The sequence below is a fragment of the Garra rufa genome, chromosome 7, assembly GCF_049309525.1.
Source record: "Garra rufa chromosome 7, GarRuf1.0, whole genome shotgun sequence".
In the NCBI taxonomy this organism is placed as follows: Eukaryota; Metazoa; Chordata; class Actinopteri; order Cypriniformes; family Cyprinidae; genus Garra; species Garra rufa.
Window position 1 is genome coordinate 48,859,097 of NC_133367.1, and position 8,540 is coordinate 48,867,636.

Sequence of the window (8,540 nt, forward strand, 5' to 3'; positions counted from 1 at the left end):
CGGGTACATAATCACGTCTGAGGTCTTCAGAGGTGCTGGATTGATGTCTTACCAGGTCTTGAGTGTCACAGTGAGTGTGTTGTAGAACACTCTTTGCCCTCTTAAAAGACTCGGATGGTGGTGTTTTGTGAGATGGTGGTTTCGGTGTCTTGACAGACAGACTATCATAACTGTCGCTGTTTTGTTGAGAGTCTGGGATAAAGTCATCAGAGGAGTCATTGGTCGAGGATTTAGGTAATGGAGAATACAGTTCATCAGAGCGGATTTCTTCAAAACTGGAAAATTCAACCTCTGGCTTAAAAAAAAAAAAAAAAAAAAAAAAAATGATGATGATGAGGATGATGATGATGATGAAAATAACGCTAATAATGATGATGATGGTGATAATAATAATAATTTCATTATTATTAAAAACCTGTGTAAGAAATGCTGTACTGTCCTTATAGACCAGTGCAGTTTCCATGTAACAAACTTTAAAATGTTAACAGTTTATAAGTGATAACATAAATTAACATACCATTCTCGTATTCTTCATGAAGCAGGTTTTGTGCCACAATCTTGAAATTACTGAAAAAAAATGAGCATGTGTTTCTTTTAGTTTTCATCAGATAACTGCATAATTTTCTATAAAACAATTGACAAATGTGAAAACAAAATGCATACGGCTTGAAAATAATGATTTGAATAAAATTAGATCAATAACATCAGAATTCAAAACAAAAATACCAGGAAATTAAAGGACACCTTCGGTTCACTTAAGTTTGTTGTGGGAACGTCATATTATGTCGTGATGATTGAGGGAACGACATCCATTTCTCGTGGCCACGAGTTTAATGCATAAACGAACCTGGGTGACCATAGTAACCTGGTATTATCAGAAATTTTGAATTAAGAAATTAGTATTTTAATTGTAATAGAAATTAATACAATATTAAATAATTATATTAACAATAGGTGATGCTGTATATGTGAATGCTGTCTGTGCGCGATGCAGCATCAAATAAAATAGCCCTACAAGAAATATTTTATGCTTCCCAAAGTCTTGTCCATTAACTCATCCTCTTTTTTCGTGATATTTTTTGTTATTCCTTTATATTAGTTATTTTTCCCTTCATTTTGATCTATTTACTTAACATTCTGAATGTAAATGAGTACTGTAAGGTTCTATGACTGGGATTTTTACTGGAATGTAGTTTAAAGGTTGAATTGAACATATATTTTATTTTGTTTCATCTAATTAATAGACTAGACTATAAAAATACTAAAGTGGTTCACTGAGAAATGAATCAGTCACGTAGTTTAATTTCTAAATGAAAACATGCTCATTTATCGCCACATACGTGCATAAATACAATCAAAAGTGGTGTAGTGGTGCCTGGTGAAGTGGGTACTGTCAGGATGTCACCCCAACCACACACTAGAGACACACCCTCAGAAGAACCTCCAACTCATTCAGGATCACCTGATTACTGATTACTAGCACCTGACTTCACTTACCACACCCTATATATATCCACTGCATTCAGTCACTCACCATCTGGTCTACAGATTGCACCCCATGCTATGCTGCTCCTCTGGATCCTGTTTGGACTCTGTTTCACTCTTCTGTGCCGGCTTACTACATTACCATTACCCAAGGACTGTTCAGATAAGACTATTCATCTTTCAAATCAACATTGCAATTGCCTGTAACTTACCTGCTGTATTAATAAACTTACCTCATTATTATATACACTTACCTCCGTCTCTGCATCCGTCTGTGTGTGTGACAGAAGACCAGATCGTACCGAAATGACCACCGAAGAGGCCACTGCACCAAACCCTTTCACTGAACTCATCAACGCTTTCAAGGCGGCTCTCACACCATCTCCACAGCCGCCATCTGCCTCAGGAAGTCCCATGGCCATTCCTACAACCTTTGCTGGAGAAGCGTCTGTGTGCAGCGGTTTTCTACTACAGGTCGATTTATACATCCGGATGCAACCACAACAATTCCCCACCAACGATTCCAAGGTAGCTTTTCTCATCTCTCTGTTAACCGGCAAAGCATTACAATGGGCCAAAGCCATCTGGAATGCAAATAACCCCATCATTCATTCTTTTGAGCAGTTACCAGTCATTTCTGCGAAGTATTTAGCACCACGACCAGTATGCTCTTCGTCTCAGACCAACTCTTCCGGCTACAACAAGGATGTTCTTCGGTGCACGAATACACTCTTCATTTCCGCACGCTGGCGGCGGCTAGCGGCTGGAACGAGATCGCTCTGCTAGGAGCTTACCAACAAGGCCTTCATCCAGACATTCGAGCAGCTATGGCGCTGTACGACGATTCCATCGGTCTAGAGACTTTTCTACAACGAACCACTCGAGTTTCCCAGCGACTAGCCGCCTGCCAGCCCTCACAAACCGCTCCTCAGTCCGCTACGGTGGCAGCTTGTCCTCCAGTACCAGAACCCATGATCATCGATTCCACTAGACTCTCCCGGACGGAACGTCAACGCCGTATCACATCTGGACTCTGTCTATATTGTGGCCAACCCGGTCATTTTCTGCACAACTGTCCAGTCAGACCCCCACGTCCAGTGGTGAGTACAATTCAATCAGAAATACCGACTGCTCAACTTACCTTAATTCCAGTAACAATTCATACTGCCGAACGCCATCTCTGTTTCTCTGCTCTTATTGATTCAGGTGCGTCGGGTAACTTCATCTCCCAAGACTGTCTAGAGAATCTTCAGTTACGCCGACAACGACACTATTCAGAGTATGCGGTACAAACTATTCAAGGAAAACCACTGGGACGTGGGCGGATTCGGTATTCATCGCCAACTGTCACTCTGCAAGTAGGATTGTTTCATCAAGAAAGGATTAAATTTCTGGTACTGGAGCATTCCACCATCGACATCATCCTCGGTCGTCCATGGCTACACATCCACCATCCGGAACTCCGCTGGGATCCCTGTGACATCATCAGCTGGAGTAAGCACTGTCTCAAGAATTGTATGTCCTCTCAACTACCTGTTTCTGGCTCTCTATCCATAGCTTCTACAAAGATCGAAAGCCCCGATACTAACATCTCGGTCGAAATCCCAGCGGAGTACATGGACTACGAGGATGTATTTAGTAAGCAAGCTGCCACCCATCTTCCTCCACACAGGCCATGGGACTGCGCTATCGATCTGCTACCTGGAACTCAACTACCCAAGGGACGGGTATATCCACTGTCCAACTCGGAGCGCCAGGCGATGGAGGAGTACATTCAAGAGGCTTTAGCACAGGGATTCATTTGCACATCTACCTCACCAGCCGCTTCCAGCTTCTTCTTCGTGGGTAAGAAGGATGGGGGTCTCCGTCCCTGTATAGATTATCGACAACTCAATTCTCAGATAATTCAACAGCCTTATCCACTACCACTCGTTCCTGCCACCCTCGAGGAACTCCGCGGAGCTCGCATCTTCTCCAAGCTGGACCTGCGGAGTGCTTATAACCTCGTTCGTATTCGGGAGGGAGACGAGTGGAAGACGGCCTTTATAACACCAACTGGCCACTATGAGTACCTGGTTATGCCCTACGGTTTGTCCATCAGTCCCTCAGTCTTCCAAACGTTTATGAACGAGGTGTTCCGGGAGTTTTTACATCAGTTTGTAGTCGTCTATATTGACGACATTTTGATTTACTCCCGGAACCAGGCCGAACATCGCCAGCACGTCCGTCAGGTCCTCCAAGTCCTACGTCAACACCACCTATTCCTGAAGCTGGAGAAGTGCGAGTTTCACAAGACAGCGGTACAGTTCCTGGGCTATAACATCAGCTCCGAGGGTATGCAAATGGACCAAGAAAAGGTGCAAGCCATTCAAGATTGGCCTCAACCCCACACCATCAAGGAACTGCAAAGATTTCTGGGTTTCTCCAATTTCTACCGCCGGTTCATCAAGAATTACAGTTCCATTACTGCACCTCTGACCTCCCTCCTTCGTGGACAACTTAAACATCTTAGTTGGAATCCCCCTGCCCTCGAAGCCTTCCAACAACTAAAGAAGATTTCAGCACTGCTCCTCTCCTGCACCACCCGGATCCGGAGCGTCCCTTCGTGGTCGAAGTCGACGCATCTACCATCGGCGTCGGAGCAGTGCTGTCCCAAGCGGCTGGTGACTCCTCACTCCTCCCTCCCTGTGCCTACTTCTCCAAGAAGCTGTCCTCGGCGGAGCAGAATTATGACGTAGGCAACAGAGAGTTATTAGCCATCAAGCTCGCCTTGGAAGAGTGGCGTCACTGGCTGGAAGGGGCTAAACATCCAGTCACGATCATCACCGACCATAAGAATCTCCAATATCTCCGTGAGGCTAAACGGCTCAACCCAAGACAAGCCAGATGGGCCTTATTCTTTACTCGATTCCAGCAGAAGATTACCTACCGTCCCGGATCAAAGAACATACCTGCAGATGCTCTATCCCGACAATTCTCCAGTGATACCCACATTGAACCTGACTACATCCTTCCCCCTGAAATCATTGTTAGCCCCATCCAGTGGGACATCGACACCTGGATCCAAGACGCCACTCTCCAAGAACCTGCTCCGTCTGAGACACGGTACACCAATCTCCGGGCTCTGGACACCCAGGTAGCAGAAGGACCCTCTCGCTGCTCCAACCTCGTTACTGGTGGTCCAGTATGGCCCGAGATGTCATCAGGTACGTCCAGAGCTGCTCAGTCTGTGCCACAACTAACACCTCTCGTCATTTGCCCGCAGGAAAGCTGGTGCCTCTCCCCGTTCCAGAGCGACCCTGGTCCCACCTCGGGGTTGACTTCGTGACGGACCTTCCCAACTCTGAAGGCAACACCTGTGTGCTCGTTATCGTGGACCGATTCTCCAAGGCGTGTAAACTGGTTCCCCTACGAGGTCTCCCTACGGCCTTGGAAATGACCAACACAGCTGGAGCAGGTTCCTCCCGTGGGCCGAGTACGCACAAAACTCCCTACGCCAAGATACCACCGGCCTGACACCCTTCCAGTGCGTGCTCGGTTTTCAGCCTCCGCTGTTCCCCTGGACGGAGGAACCCACTCATGTTCCAGCTGTAGACTACTGGTTTCGAGAGAGCGAGAGAGTGTGGGACTCAGCTCATCGTCACATCCAGAGAGCCATCCGTCGACACAAGGACTTCGCCGATGCTCACAGGAGAGCTACTCCATCATACCAGCCTGGAGACAAAGTGTGGCTCTCCACCAGAGACATCCGGCTAAGGCTGCCCTGTCGCAAGCTGAGTCCCCGCTACATTGGTCCGTTCGAAATCCTGAGGCAGATCAATGAAGTCACGTACCAGCTTCAGCTCCCACCCAGGTACAGAATTCACCCCACCTTCCACGTATCACTCCTTAAACCATTCTTTCCCTCTGCCACAGAGTCCACCGGAGCTGAAGCTGGACCTCCTCCTCCAGAGATCCTGGATCAACCGTCTATCTACACCGTACAAGAGATCCTGGATTCCCGACGTCGAAGTGGACACTTGGAATATCTCATCGACTGGGAGGGGTACGGACCTGAAGAACGTTCCTGGGTGGTTAGAGACGACGTACTCGACCCTCAACTCCTGGCTGATTTCCATCGAAACCACCCAGATCGTCCTGCCCCTCGCGGTCGTGGTCGCCCTCGGCGTCGGAGTAGGGCGTCTGGAGCCGCCCCTGGAGGAGGACTATTCATCTTTCAAATCAACATTGCAATTGCCTGAAACTTACCTGCTGTATTAATAAACTTACCTCATTATTATATACACTTACCTCCGTCTCTGCATCCGTCTGTGTGTGTGACAGGTACACGCTTCACTAATTAATTTATGAAGCATATACCCCCGTGACTCTAGGCAATATCTTCATTTGAGACACTTTGAGCTTACTATTTGTACGCATTTGTTTACTCCTTGGATGGAAAAGTTTACAGAGGTTCGCTGGTTTAAGAAATTTATGATCATAAAAACCTGCTTATTTTTATGTGTAAGGTATTGTTTTCATTATTATGTACTGATTCAAATTACTGGGGTGTGGGAAACAGAGCGGGCGATCATCAAATATATTTCAAACCAAGCAGGCACCACGGTCCTCCTGCCTGCATCTTCACTGTCTTTTATAGGGTGTTTTTAGTGAATATTTACATTTATTCACATATGACTGGATGTGGTAGACTGTCATGATTAATGCAGGACACTACTGAATGATACGCATCACAAGGGATTTGGTATAATCAACATTTGAAGTGGATCAAAAAAGTTAACCAAAGTTGTCCCAGGACAAGAATGGGTATTTGTTTTTGGTTTAAGGACAACTTTGAAGTTTTTGATCCACTTCAAATGCTGACTACTATACACAAAGCCCCCTGATAAAGAAGTGGGTATACGCCGTATACCTGTGTATACACAGGTATAAAAAAAATCAGGTGTTAAAAAAATATAGCCCTAACTAGTTATTAACATAATAATAGCCTAATAATAATACTATTCATATAGGTTATCTATGAATTAGATGAAATAAAATTAAATATATGTTAAATTCAACTTAAAAACTGCATTCCAGTAAAAATCCCATATAGCATAATCAAAACTTTACTGGCATGTCCAGTATTTACAGTATCATTAACATTCAGAATGTTAAGTAAAGAGATCGAAATGAAGGGACAAATAACAAATATAAACGAATAATACAAATATTATGGAAAAAAGAGGATCAGTTAATGGACAAGACTGTGGGATGCATAAAATATTTCTTGTAGGGCTATTTTATTTGATGTACTTTATGTAATATTTATTCATGATAAACTTTTGAATGCTGTCTACATTGCATCTACATATAATTATTTAATATTGTATAAGTTTCTATGATAATAAATATAACCATTTCTTAATTCAAAATAAAATATTAATAAACCTCTGAGAATCCTGGGTTACTATGGTCACGCAGGTTTGTTTATACTCGTGGCTATGAGAAATGGATGTTGTTTCCTCATCATCGCATCTCGTGGCCACGACATAATATGACGTTTCCATGAGTTAATATGACTTTCCCATGAATAATATCTAGTGGCCATGACAAACATAAGTGAACTGAAGGTGTCCCCTCCCGGTCACCGTATTCAAGAGAGTCAAGCAAACAGTCTCAAAAAATGACCACACATGAACACCATATATTTGAGTGATGTAGATACTTACATTTGCAAGTTAAACCAAGCCCCTTTTGACTTGACACAGGACCACTACAATCATCGCAAGAATCCAAACTGGAGATAACGGCACTGTGAACTTCATGGTGACACTGTAAAGCGGAAACATTTTTTTTTTATTAAATCATATTGACATTTGGACATAGCACAACTTTTCATTCATATGTGCCACTTTTGTGTACAGTTAAAAAAAAATAAAATAAAAGAAAACCACATGCCTGTTTAAATTTAAAAAAAATATGAATTCTTTTGTGGCTGTTTGAACAAATTCAAACACAACTCTGGAAATGATCTACAGTGCACAAACGCAAAACAATATTCAACTCCATTTACACCTGTATTTAGCATCATGCACTTCTGATTGGATAAAACGCATCTTAATGCCAGGTGTAAACTGAGCCTAAAAAGCAGACACATAAGCAGACCAACCCCTTTATGTGTAACATAGGATGGTCCTCACAAGGCAAAACCGTCCTTATATTTCATGTTGGCGTCACGCCCATCCCCCGACACACACGTGATGAAAGTTCACAAACAGAGGAGTATATTTTACTCAAAGAATGAGTGGTCCTAAAAAATGTATTTAAGACAACAGTGCAGGTTAAACAGCCTAATATGACACTCAACCCTCCTACATCTAACACTGTCAGGCTACGTTTACATTAATCCGGATACATTTGAAAACGGAGTTTTCATTTTAAAACGCTCTCCGTCCACACTAGCGTTTCCAAGCGTTTTCCAAAAGTTTCTCATCCACACTGAAACGTAGGAAAACAGCAAATTCGCCTTACTGCGCATGCGTAAAGCCTCCAATTATACAGACGTAATAAGTTTTCACGCAATTCTTCTGGCGGGATAATTTACGGAAATATCTCATTATCCACTGACGCGTCTATATCGCGCTCGTTCATATTTTATCTGAAAAGCAGTTGTCGTCATGTTTTGCAGGACAGCAACTGTGAGTAAATTTTCCGTCATCATTTTAGGACTGTAATTTGAAGAGTGTACAAGGTAAATCTCTTTAGCAGCAGTGTGTGAATAGCACAGGCACAATTACTGGTGTAAACATAGATATCTATTGGTACAATATGCGTCACATGACTATAAATATGCGTCATCGTTTTCAAAAGCCTCCGTTTTCACAGTCCACACTACAACGTGAAAACGGCGTTTTCTAATTTATCCACTTTGGCCGGAGTTTTTAGAAATAATCGTTTTCTGTGATAAAAACGGGGTTTTCGTGTAAATGAGAGGCCAAACCGCAGGGAAATATCTGCGTTTTCCCTGCGTGTAAACGGGGCCTCAGTGTCAAGAAGGAAATTAAATTCACTTA

General features: G+C 43.4%; 1 long non-coding RNA gene across 1 annotated transcript; it reads right to left on the bottom strand.

The window, feature by feature from the left end:
* On the bottom strand, positions 1-7,300 carry LOC141338335 (uncharacterized). Its single transcript, XR_012355828.1, has 3 exons — positions 7,197-7,300; positions 518-567; positions 1-295 (listed from the first exon to the last, which is right to left on the bottom strand). It is a non-coding gene; the product is annotated as an uncharacterized lncRNA (long non-coding RNA).
* Positions 7,301-8,540: the final 1,240 nt, after the last annotated feature.